Here is a 13,948-nt window from a genome sequence, read left to right on the forward strand (position 1 = left end):
GACCACAGAGGGAAACACAAGCTTGCTAATTGTAAATGATGTGGTAATGCCCATGTGTGGTTCAGTCATACCTACTGATGCCTTGACTAGGTGAACTTGTTTACAATAACTATGAATGTATTTGTGGTTCGCTTCAACATTTATGCTTAGTAAACATTGAAGTACAATTCTAGGCCAGGATTTTCATGGTAAGACAAAATCACGTATGGGCACATCACCTACAATAACTCACACACACACTGTCCTACAACAGCTGGTGAATAAAATATGAAGCATATTAAATGATATAGCAAGGGAACAGATAGCTTATCGGAAGCATACAAGAGCCATATGTTGCCAAAGCCAGTACAGCCTGTTTTTGACATAACAATGGCCTGGCCAGGACGTAGAACCACAAGTTGACTAATGGTCGTTGGCATGAAATCTCAGAGCAGTACAAGCTAGAGCAAATGTTGATATTTGCATTTTTTTCATACAGGTGCAGAAAATGACCCAAGCAGATGTCAATGAGAACGGGCTTGTTTGCACTCAGCAGCTCAACAGCCTCGCACACATTCAGTCTTGACAACAGGAAAGACAATGGGTCTCTCTCTGCTCCCAGAATGAATCCAATCCACTCAATGCCTCAGCAATGCACATATTCTCCCCACATTTCACAAGTGAAAGACTATATTCTTCTTTTCCCGGCCCTGAGACTTCCACATTCCTAGCCAAAACAGTACAGTGGTGGGATCTATAAAAAGTCATGTGTATTCAGAGAGAGGTGGTCTGCGTACAACTACTGAATATTGAGGTTAAAAAACTCACATTTTGGAGCATGTTTTAAAGCTAGAATCCTTAGTTGCTACATTCATTTTTTAATTGATAAATTAATGATATACCGTGCATTCAGATCTCTTGACTATTTCCACATTGTTACGTTACAGCCTTATTCTAAAATGTATTAAATCATTTTCCCCCCTCATCAATCTACACACAATACCCCATAATGACAAAGCAAAAACAGGTTTTATTATTTTTTGCAAATTTATTGAAACAAAAAACTGAAATATCAAATTTACATAAGTATTCAGACCATTTACTCTGTACTTTATTGAAGCACCTTTGGCAGCGATTACAGCCTCGAGTCTTCTTGCGTATGACGCTACAAGCTTGGCACACCTGTATTTGGGGAGTTTCTCCCATTCTCTGCAGATCCTCTCAAGCTCTGTCAGGTTGGACAGGAAGCATTGCTGTACAGCTATTTTCAGATCTCTCCAGAGATGTTCGATCAGGTTCATGTCCGAGTTCTGTCTGGGCCACTCAAGGACATTCAGAGAATTAAAAAATTAAAAACATGTATTTCACCTTTATTTAACCAGGTAGGCCAACTGAGAACAAGTTCTCATTTACAACTGCGACCTGGTCAGGATAAAGCAAAGCAGTGCGACAAAAAAACTACAACACAGAGTTACACATGGGATAAACAAACGTAAAGTCAATAACACAATAGAAAATCTGTATACAGTGTGTGCAAATGAAGCTACTCCTGCATTGTCTTGGCTGTGTGCTTAGGGTAATTGTCCTGTTTGAAGGTGAACCTTCGACCCGGTCTGAGGTCCTGAGCGCTCTGGAGCAGGTTTTCATCAAGGATCTCTCTGTACTTTGCTCCGTTAATCTTTGCCTCGATCCTGACTAGTCTCCCAGTCCCTGCCGCTGATAAACATCCCCACAGTATTATGCTGCCACCACCATGCTTCGCCGTAGGGATGGTGTCAGGTTTCCTCCAGACATGACATTTGGCATTCAGGCCAAAGAGTTCCATTTTGGTTTCATCAGACTAAAAAATCTTGTTTCTCATGGTCTGAGAGTCTTTAGGTGTCTTTTGGCAAACTCCAAGAAGGCTGTCACGTGCCTTTTACTGAGGAGTGGCTTCCGCCTGGTCACACTACCATAAAGGCCTGATCGGTGGAGTGCTACAGAGATGGTTGTTCTTCTGGAAGGTTCTCCCATCTCCACTGAGGAACTCTAGAGCTCGGTCAGAGTGACCAACAGTTTCTTGGTTACCTCCCTGACCAAGGCCCTTCTCCCCCAATTGCTCAGTTCGGCCGGGCGGCCAGCTCTAGGAAGAGACTTGGTTGATCCAAACATGTTCCATTTAAGAATGATGGAGGCCACTGTGTTCTTGGGGACCTTCAATACAGCAGGTCCCTTGGTCTTTGATCTGACATACACTGTCAACTGTGGGACCTTATATACACAGGTGTGCGCTTTTACAAATCATGTTCAATCAATTGAATTTTCCACAGGTGGACTCAAATCAAGTTGTAGAAACATCTCAAGGATGATCAATGGAAAGAGGATGCACCGGAGCTCAATTTCGAGTCTCATAGCAAAGGGTCGGAATACTTTGTCATTATTGGGCCTGGTGTGTAGATTGCTGAGAAAAAAAAAATATTTAATAAAATTTTGAATAAGGCTGTAATCTAACAAAATGTGAAAAAAGTCAAGGGGTCAGAAAACTTCCCGAAGGCACTGTATACCCGTTGATTCTTGAAGAATATAACTTACAGTTGAAGTCGGAAGTTTACATACACCTTAGCCAAATACATTTAAACTCAGTTTTTCACAATTCCTGATATTTAATTCAAGTAAAAATTCCCTGTCTTAGGTCACTTAGGATCACCACTTCATTTTAAGAATGTGAAATGTCAGAATAATAGTAGAGAGAATGATTTATTTCAGCTTTTATTTATTTCATCACATTCCCAGTGGGTTAGAAGTTTACATACACTCAATTAGTATTTGGTAGCATTGCCTTTAAATTGTTTCACTTGGGTCAAACTGTTTCGGGTAGCCTTCCAAAAGCTTCCCACAATAAATTGGGTGAATTTTGGCCCATTCCTCCTGACAGAGCTGGTGTAACTGTAGGCCTCCTTGCTCGCACACGCTTTTTCAGTTCTGCCTACAAATTTTCTATGGGATTGAGGTCAGGGCTTTGTGATGGCCACTCCAATACCTTGACTTTGTTGTCCTTAAGCCATTTTGCCACAACTTTGGAAGTATGCTTGGGCTCATTGTCCATTTGGAAGACCCATTTGCGACCAAGCTTTAACTTCCTTCCATCTTGAGATGTTGCTTCAATATATCCACATAATTTTCCTACCTCATGATGTTATCTATTTTGTGAAGTGCACCAGTCCCTCCTGCAGCAAAGCACCCCCACAACATGATGCTGCCACCCCCGTGCTTCACGGTTGAGATGGTGTTCTTGGGCTTGCAAGCCTCCCCCTTTTTCCTCGAAACATAACGATGGTCATTATAGCCAAACAGTTCCATTTTTGTTTCATCAGACCAGAGGACATTTCTCCAAAAAGTACGCTCTTTGTCCCCATGTGCAGTTACTAACCATAATCTGGCTTTTTTATGGAGGTTTTGAATCAGTGGCCTCTGCCTTGCTGAGCGGCCTTTCAGGTTATGCCAATATAGGACTCATTTTACTGTGGATATAGATACTTTTGTGCCTGTTTCCTCCAGCATCTACACAAGGGCCTTTGCTGTTGTTCTGGGATTGATTTGCACTTTTCGCACCAAAGTACGTTCATCTCTTGAAGACAGAACGAGTCTCCTTCCTGAGCGGTATGACGGCTGCATGGTCCCATGGTGTTTATACTTGCATGCTATTGTTTGTACAGATGAACGTGGTACCTTCAGTCGATTGGAAATTGCTCCCAAGGATGAACCAGACTTGTGGAGGTCTACAATTTATTTTCTAAGGTCTTGGCTGATTTCCTTTGATTTTCCCATGATGTCAAGCAAAGAGGCACTGCGTTTGAAGGTAGGCCTTGTAATACACCCACAGGTACACCTTCAATTGACTCAAATTATGTCAATTAGCCTATCAGAAGCTTCTAAAGCTATGACATAATTTTCGGACCTACTGGAATTGTGATACAGCGAATTCTAAGTGAAATTATCTGCCTGTAAAGAATAGTTGAAAAAATTACTTGTGTCATGCACAAAGTAGATGTCCTAACTGACTTGCCAAAACTATAGTTTGTTAACAAGAAATTTGTGGAGTGGTTGAAAAACGAGTACACCTAAGTGTATGCAAACTTCCGACATCAACTATATGTCATGAGATTAGTTAAACTGTCGTACCCCATCAGAACCCAGAATATAAGCTTGTTTTACTCCAATGTTTGTAAACGATTCAAATGTAAACAAACATTCTATAGCCCTCAAAACATGGTTAAACTACACATTTCATGCCATTGGTGGTCAGTCCTTACATCCATAGCTCTGTCTATGAATTTGAGAGTGGTTACATTTATCCAGCCCCATCCCGTAGCTTTTTAGCGAAACAGGGATGGGGAAAACGCTTTAATATTGTTTTAATAAGGATTCTAGCTTTAAGCTTAAATGTGTTTTTATATGATGTAGTTCATTTGTGAAGCTCACTTCCATCACATAGCAACTGCACATGTCAAATTGAGTGCTAACAAATACAGTTGAAGTCGGAAGTTTACATACACTTAGGTTGGAGTCATTAAAACTCATTTTTAAACCACTCCACAAATTTCTTGTTAACAAACTGAAGGTACCACGTTCATCTGTAACAAACAATGGTACGCAAGTATAAACACCATGGGGCCACGCAGCCCCCAAACTGCTCAGGAATGAGACGCATTTAGTCTCCTAGAGATGAACGTACTTTGGTGCGAAAAGTGAAAATGAATCCCAGAACAACAGCAAAGGACCTCGTGAAGATGCTGGAGGAAACAGGCACAAAAGTATCTATATCCACAGTAAAACGAGTCCTATATCAACATATCCTGAAAGGCTTCTCAACAAGGAAGAAGTCACCGTTCCAAAACCGCCATAAAAAAAGCCAGACTCCGGTTTGCAACTGCACATGAGGACAAAGATCGTACTTTTTGGAGAAATGTCCTCTGGTCTGATGATACAAAAATGGAACTGTTTGGCCATAATGACCATCGTTGTGTTTGGAGGAAAAAGGGGACGGCTTGCAAGCCGAAGAACACCATCCCAATCGTGAAGCACGGGGGTGGCAGCATCATGTTGTGGGGATGCTTAGCTGCAGGAGGGACTGGTGCACTTCACAAAAATAGATGGCATCATGAGGTAGGAAAATTATGTGGATATATTGAAGCATGTCAAGTGGACAATGACCCCAAGCATACTTCCAAAGTTGTGGCAAAATGGCTCAAGGACAACAAAGTCAAGGTATTGGAATGGCCATCACAAAGCCCTGACATCAATCCTATAGAAAATGTATGGGCAGAACTGAAAAAGCATGTGCGAGCAAGGAGGCCAACAAACCTGACTCAGTTACACCAACTCTGTCAGGAGGAATGGGCCAAAATTCACCCAACTTATTGTGGGAAGCTTTTGGAAGGCTACCCAAAACGTTTGACCCAAGTTAAACAATTTAAAGGCAATGATACCAAATACTAATTGAGTGTATGTAAACTTCTGACCCACTGGGAATGTGATGAAATAAATAGAAGCTGAAATAAATCATTCTCTCTACTATTATTCTGTCATTTCACATTCTTAAAATAAAGTGGTGATCCTAACTGACCTAAGACAGGGAATTTTTATTAGGATTAAATGTCAGGAATTGTGAAAAACTGAGTTTAAATGTATTTGGCTAAAGTGTATGTAAACTTCCGACTTCAACTCTACCTGTCCGATGAGTCATTGGGGTTAAATGAATGTTATAACAAAAAACTATGCGACGCTTATGTTCAGAAATGGGGGAGGACGGGCTTAGTAGGCTACAGTCTATCTGTGTTAAATGCCAAGTTCAAAATACCTGCAATACATCTGATATAATTATTGAATGCCTCTGTAGCATATTTCCATAATGTACATTGACTTGTTATTATTTATTAATCTTATATGTTTATGTGATTGGGTTTCAACATACATATGGTATTACTTTTGAAAAAGAGAAATTCCCGATAATTATAATAATTCTTAACTTCACACACACTTGGGGTTCAACTGATATCATCTGGTAAAATGGGAATTCATCAGCCCAATTTCAAAAGCAAAAACACATGGAGTCAAGCAAAGACAATGTACAATTCTTGCACTTGAAATTGCCATGCAGGCTAATGTCCAACAGGTCCACTTGTTGCATAAGCAGAAAACAAAGCATCTATTGCTGGTCCCGATTTCCCCCCTACAGCAAGCAGCTTTACTTCTCAACATCATGACATGTCAGGGGTTAAGTCTGATAGAAGTCAACCTCTTTAATGTTGTAAATTATAATAGCATAGTTACAGGAATCAACCAATAACACATTGTATCTTGCTGGCCCCTATTTTCAAGGGAGACAAACTGAAATATAAGATGGTAATTAACTGCAAGAAAGAGTTTTTTCCCCAATCACGCAATAGGGTTAACCCTAACTTGTATTAAGAGCTGAATTCCACTCCATAGCAGAGAACTTGCACAGCCAAAGAATACCCTCATGCAGTTAGGTTTGTTTAGTGTATATCACCATGCATAGAAATAACCAAGACATTTCACCTTCTATATTCACCAACAAGCATATACAGTTATAATTGAAAGGTTTACATTCTTTGAGATACTATAAACAGCACTATAAGTTAATTACACAATAATTACACAGGCCTACTCTATAAAATATATTTGCTTATAATCAGACAAACTATATTGGAATTGTATCTGATGTGGTGACCTTGATGACGTTTAGAATTTGGTTCAAGTGAGGGCAGTCAGGCTACATAACCTATTAATATTCATATTTTCATAGCTCTGCAATAGCATCAGCGCAAACCACTACATCCACACAGCCTACAATAAAAGGCAGTGCAAAGTTTCCCGCAAGAAATTCATCCTTAAAATAGCAACAGCTGCGTATATTACGAAATTCTAAAAGGAATAGAAAGCTCCATAATCCCCCTTAACCTTGATCAAGACTTTCCTGAGATTAACGGACTAACGTTATAGGCCTATATTTCGGATGCGATGAAACTTTGTAACACATAGAAGTGGCCTTGGCTACATAATGCAACCCCAGTCCCTGTGACTTATTCAGATTTTAACTGAGCAGGAAACAATGTATGCCGAAAAAAGGCGGATATGGAAAACAAGGATCGAACAGAGCAATGAAGCAGACATAAACATAGCTCAAAGCCCACAATAACCTACTTGTAAGAATTTATTTTTGAAATAGTTCAAATCTATATTGAATTACCAATTGTTTAAAAACTAAACAGACAAAGGGAGTTGCAAATAAGAACTGGGTAGCAATGGTCTTTTTCTTTTTTTGCAACGTTTCAACAGTGCCCGAAAGCCAAGTAAAACCTAGCTTTGAATCCAAACAGATATAAAATGTTTTCATCCACTATCTCTAGAACACCACAATTCTGTAATAATATTTTCAGATTATTTTGTAAATGTAACAGATTGTGCTTTATCAATTATATTCTCTAAAAGTATGTTGCCCGGCCCACTATCCTACACTGTGAGGGCACATGGGCAATATGTGTTTAAATGTAGGCTAATATGTGTTTAAATGTAGGCCACAATATTCTACTGTCAAATATGATCCAAAATTATCTTAAAAGACACATCTAATCAATTCGGCAACATTGATGGATCTTGCCTATGATCGGTTGAATCAATCCCGCATATGGAAAATGGAATGCGAAGAATTTGATGGAATTTTTGTAGCCTAAACCTGATAAAATAACAAAAAATATACTTACAGTGACTTCAAGGGACGATGGATAAAATACACGACCAAAGGTGTTGGAGCAACAAGTCTTTCAGCAGAATGTTTTTGCACTGCTCCGAAAATGTTCCACTGAAATCTCCAACTCCCGGCTGAGCCAACTAAGGAGAAGAAAACAGCAACATTTTGATCCGTCATCTTGTCCAAAATTGTCATTCATAAAATAATGTACGTCCAATCGTATCCGGAATCCTGTTAGGAGTTTGAGGTTCATGCACTGGACTTACTGCGATATAATAGGGCGTATGGTCGGGCTTCTTTACAAAAATGTGAAAAATGTCAAAGATTTTCGTGTCAGTCGAATACAACACTGAGTGGACAAAGTGAAAGCACCCTGTTGCAACAGCGACAAGAAACGGCAACCTAAAATCTCACCGACACACTTTCATTGTAATATAAAAATATGCCCACTCATTCTAATACCATACATTACTTCTTATTTCTAATGAAAGGCGCAACTTCATCATAACAGTGTTAGTCTGCAACCATTTTGCATATCATTAACTACATTGAAACTTACCTCAAACACCTCCGTTATTGTTATTTGTAATACAATTCGTCCCCCTTTGTTTGTCTAATGTGGGATATTAAATTTTTTTGTAAACTGTGTAAAGTTATTGTTGTGTTTCTGGGCCAGCCGGATATGTGTACGTGAATCGACAGCGCACGGACAGAGATGCGAAGAATGCTCGGAATGAGAACAGGAATGAAATGAACGCGAAGTGCGAGTTTGCTTTTGGGGCGGAGCAAAGGTGGCGTCATCCCGATCCTAACAGCCCTAGATAGGAGGGACAAGGCGGAAAAAAACAAGCAGAATGATCTCACAGGACACGTCGAATTCAAATTGGTGGGAGAAAGAAGAGGGAATTTCTTTGTGGAGTAAGTTCATTATATTGTAATCATTTACCTCAACAAAGCTGAATAAAAGTACATGTATGATACCTTCATCACAACCATATCAGTCATTTGAAATGTTGTTGCTTGATAAATATCAGATGTGAATACAACACTGGCATTTTTATTTGACACTTCCACAGCTGGGACATGAAATAGAGCAGATTTAGAAACATTTATCAGGTTGAACATCTGTCACCCGCCTCTCAGACTTCGGTAGCTGCATGTGTTGTAAATGTAACATCAGTAGGCCTTATATCTTCAGAACTATATATTCAATACAGTATCATCTGAGACACAAGCAGGATAGAACTGTTGGCTAGACCTTGTGAGCCACAATCAGCGGTTCTTGTGAAGTACAACCTGGTAATATGGGAGAGCAGACAATCATAAGACATGTCAAACACCATAGAGCAGGTTTGGGCTTATATGTCTGATCGTGTCTGTGCAAGCCATCCATTAGGAGCCTATGTTTTGACACCAATTCTTATAAAAAGAGAGATCTATGAAGATGAACGGCTGTCCTGTTGAAGACATCCATCAACATTTGTAACACATGTCTGTGCATGTTTAGAAAAGAGAGACAGAGGAAGAGAGCAAGCGAGAGGAGGGGGTGGGGTTGAAGATGGAGAGAAGTGGGGTTTTGTTCTTGAACTATAGATAGTATCACACACACATGGATTGCCAGTCAACAACATCCTCTATTGCAGTTTCATTTAAATTGTGGTTCACTTCCATATTCCTTATATCAGGCAGTCTCAATTGCATCATCTTGGCAGAGCTCTACATTAAGCTGTGATTCTTAACCACCGGCTGCATGCCTGCTTTCCAAGGGCCCCTTATCTTATCAGCTTCTCTCTTCTCCAGGGTGGTGTCTGTTCCCTCAATACCAACCTATTAACCATCAAAAGGGAGTCTTATCTATGCAAATGCAGCAAGCCCTGGAGGAACAAACCCTGCTAGCACAGCACATGTGACACCACACCAACACCTGAGTACAGTCACAGCGGTGATTCATTCACAGCCATGGGGTCATCTGTCGACAGTGTTTCACAAGCTCCTTGTTAAATATTAGCCCTGCATATCCAGGAAGCCCACTGGCGGATCCCAGCATAATGGCAAACTGTAAAATGGTTCATAGCCTTACATCAGAGCCTGTTCTCGTTGCCTTATCGGGCACATGAGTCTCCTGGCAGATTGCATCCAGGAAATGTGGCCATAAGAAAATGTGTGTGTATGTGTGTGTACGTGTGTGTACCCAGTTGGGAATTATTTGACAAGGTACAATATTGAACCAACACTCATTTCAGTGTAGAATGTGTTGTTATTCCTTCCTATGTGTAGGTGAACAAGTTAAACTGAGTTAATAGTACACATTTCAATAGATATTACATGTCATAATGAAGCCATAAAAGTGTTATCTGACAGCATGGGAACCCATGTGCGCGTGAAAACGTAACATCTGAAATTCTCGTGCCTCTCCGCTGGCAAATTATACCAAGACTAATCATTGAATCTGTGTGCATCTTTGCAAAGGATCACTGCATGTGGTGAGGGGAGAAGACAGTGGTCAACACGGCTGAACTGTTTACCCCAAAACAGACATCGCAGGTTTCTGTCCCCACCCCTCTATCCACACACGGCCTTCAAACTCTTTTATGACTGGGTGTGGCCACAGAGCAATAGGAGTGGGGGTGGAATAAGGGAGGACAGAAACCTCACAGCAAGGATTTTAGTGGGGAGGGCAATCCCATAATTCAGGGACAATTGATGGAACCAAACAGATATGCCTAATATAATTGTAATTGTATCAACAGAAATCTATTGGTATTTGAGCAGTGGACATCATTATCCTGTTAGATTCTATTTAGCCCTAATTTGTAATAAATATGTATTTGTTCACAGATCATTGTTTTTAACAATGACATCTTACAAGTTTAAAATATAAACTTTAACAGGACACTTGTTTAAATTACACGTTTCTCATTCAGTGTTAATTACATAGGTCTTACCCCAGATATGGATTTGCGTTCTACAGTACCATTTGTCACTACAGAAGCATCCAGGGATAGCTGCCTGTTGCCTGACACCTGGGCAGATAAGGCCCTAAAAGGTCTGGTGTGGCAGGGCTTTGAACTGGAGCCTTCTGGAGCCTCTGCTCCAGGGGAGGCCTGGGGTGCTGCTGGTTGAGGAGGATGGGGAGATGTTGGGGGGAGAGGTGAACCGGCTGCCCTGCCCTCCGACCTCTCCTAATCAGACGACCCTGGGAGGCCAGGTGCAGATCGTCACTGGCTTTCTGCTCTGACGGTGCACTGATTGGCTTTATTAGAAGATAGGAGAGGGGTAAGCAAGGAGCTGAGGACCATTCTCTCTGGTGGAAAAAGCCCACATCATTTCAATCAAACTATTTAGAGAAATTGGTATTACCCAAGGTGGCTCTGGGTTAATTCGATTAATATGGTCACTTACACTTCATTTGAAATCAATTTATCTTGCATAAAGTAAAATGTTTTTCTGAAAATGAAATACCAGAATAATTCCTCAACACCTGAAGGTTAAATTATTATAACAAAACAGTGTTGACATTGGCCAAAATTGAACATGCGTTGGAGTTTGTTTGGGAAGTATAGACATTCAAGTGTATCACGCAAACAAACCAAATGTGTTAGCAGATGCCATCTTGTGGTCACTTAGAAACAGTGCTTTGTGAACATACTAAGGAACATTGAGCAAGCTGTGTATATCGACTACTACAGTATGAACATGCCATAGTAGAGCCAGAGCTCAGTCAATGACTTACACATCATTGCAAAATGTTTTCTCTCTATGGTCTAACTGCATATGACCTTAAAACGTAAAACACTGTACACAGCCCCCACTTCAAATTAACTTTCCATGACCAATCATTGTGCTATATTGAACAATGATAAATTGAAGACAATTGAAAACAATGAAGTGTGAGGATGTCATTTTTTAAAGTTGGAAAATATATTTATCTGTGTATATAAATGAACTTTCAATAGTAATTGACCTCAAAAAAGTGCCTTGACAAAAGGCCAAATTTTGACAAAGGGCCAAACATGAATGACTGCATACTCCACCAGTGAATTCAGCAGGCAGATTGAATTACAGGCAGTGGATAACAGGGTACACCTGGGCCTCTTACAAGGAGGGGCAATTTCAGTGCTTGTGCATTCTTACCCTCTGTCTGTATGTATGTCAGTTCAGTCTGCCCATCCATCCGTGTTCTCTCTCTCTCTCTCTCTCTGCAGACACTTAGCCGGTTTCGCTAGTCTCCAGGCAACAGCTGAGGTTTTGATGTCTAAATGTTTGTGCACTAAATGTCTCTTTAATTCAATTCTGTAATGCAGTGTTTGAAGATACGGATCAATGCCTGCTGCCTTTGATGGTCATCCTGGTACTCAGAGGCATGTCATTGTACCAATCCTGCACTACAGAGAACAACAAGGACCCTATCACATGATGCAGCCAACGTGGCCATGCAGATCCTTTCATTGTTGTCTCATCATAGAGGACTATGTGCTATTACTGAATCACATCACATGAAGGATAAGTGTGCAACCATGTGGAGAACATTTTCTTCTTTGAGTACAACTCCTAAGGTACTGGAAGACCATTATACAGTAAGCATGAATCCTATCAACCCTACCCTGCACAGCCTGCATTAAGAGAAGAATAGACCAGGCCCTATCTTTTTTCACAGATCTTATCTCTTCATAATTACATATTTACTAGGCTGCCCTGGGGCGGCAGGGTAGCCTAGTGGTTAGAGCGTTGGACTAAAAAGGTTGCAAGTTCAAATCCCCAGGCTGACAAGGTTCAAATCTGTCGTTCTGCCCCTGAACAGGCAGTTAACCCACTGTTCCTAGGCTGTCATTGAAAATAAGAATTTGTTCTTAACTGACTTGCCTAGTAAAATAAAATAGTTTTCTGCCAGATCAATACAAATAGCAAGGGAGAGAGTGGATGAGTTAATCAATTGTCTGTTTTGTAGTAACCTGACACAATGTAAATAGAATGAAGAACAGCTATAGGGTTGTCTTTGAATTTGATTACCCCCCACAAAGGATAGGAACTTCTTGAAGAGGTAACTTCTTGAAGAGGTAACAGGTAATCATTAAATAAGACACCTACATCCTGGTCAAAACATTGTTCATTGAAATAGTGTTTTTCTTTCACAGCATCGCATGTAAAACAGATAGATTAATCTAAACCGAGCAGGACTTTCCATCTACAAACTTCACTGTCTATTCAGCAAAAGGTATCTGCCAGTAAACCACAACCATTAGAGAGAAAGATTATGGCATAACCGATTTCTAAAATGTGATTAAAACCAGATGGGAGTGCAGATTGTATGAGGCAGAGGGTTTTACGGTATCACACAAATGTATGTTTCATGTCCTACCATTTAAAAAAATATATAACTTTAGTGCTGCACATCTCTTTAGCAACAAACAGGAATGATGTGTCTCTAAACGAGATATGTATTGATGCATATCTGCCAATCCCTTGACCTGATTTAATTACAGAAAACCCCAAAACTCTTACCACACATAAATCAATATTTTCAATCTATAAGGAAAAAACTGATTGCACACAGGGAAAATGGCGTAAGCAATCTTCAGCAAGAAATGTAACAAAACCATCTATACAAAAGGAGTACAAGGTAAAGCCTTTACAACCATATACTACATAGAAAAAAGGAACTTCAATGAAGGACCAATTCACACTTTCAGATCATAATCCTTGGTGCCAATCAATAGATGCCAACATAAAGTGCCAACCCTGTAATAACTATGAACCACTTATCAATCGTATTACTCACTTCTTGCCTCACCTTTTGTGTGTGTGTGTCTGTGTGTGTTTTCTCAGCATCGTACACTACGGAGGCAAGAGAGTATCATGTCTGTTAGTCATGCGTAGAGGCTTATTTGATATAATGAATGGAGGGAGGGATGTAGAAGATGTGATGGGAGGGTAATTACTTTAATGGCTGCAAAAGCTCCTGTTCAAAACACTTTTGCGCACAATTGTTGATTATGGATGGTCATTTCAGCTTTCTGATGAAAACGCAGAGCTCTTAGTCCCTGGGCTTGACTGATAATAGCATGACCAGAAATGTGTCAGAACAATGAAGTACTGAAATACATTGTCACATCCTCCCCTGAAGGTCCAAGCCTTCAGTTCTGGGCTTCAATTCATGGAAATAGCGGTACTTGTTAAATGCACCACAAAAAGCAAGATGAAGACAACAGAGGGTCA

At 40.3% G+C, this 13,948-nt stretch overlaps 1 protein-coding gene across 7 annotated transcripts in view; it reads right to left on the reverse strand.

Annotated features, from left to right (window-relative positions):
* Positions 1-8,479, reverse strand: part of tead1b (TEA domain family member 1b) — a 59,411-nt gene extending 50,932 nt beyond the window's left edge. For 6 of the 7 annotated variants that reach the window (XM_031830871.1, XM_031830874.1, XM_031830872.1 and 3 more), the window contains exons 1-2: positions 8,292-8,479; positions 7,746-7,872 (exon numbers count right to left, since the gene is read on the reverse strand). The gene's annotated coding sequence lies outside the window, so the exon portion shown is untranslated. The remainder of the gene's footprint in view (positions 1-7,745; positions 7,873-8,291) is intronic. The other variant, XM_031830869.1, reaches the window with a different exon arrangement.
* Positions 8,480-13,948: the final 5,469 nt, after the last annotated feature.

This window comes from Oncorhynchus kisutch, linkage group LG8 (assembly GCF_002021735.2).
Source record: "Oncorhynchus kisutch isolate 150728-3 linkage group LG8, Okis_V2, whole genome shotgun sequence".
Classification (NCBI taxonomy): domain Eukaryota; kingdom Metazoa; phylum Chordata; class Actinopteri; order Salmoniformes; family Salmonidae; genus Oncorhynchus; species Oncorhynchus kisutch.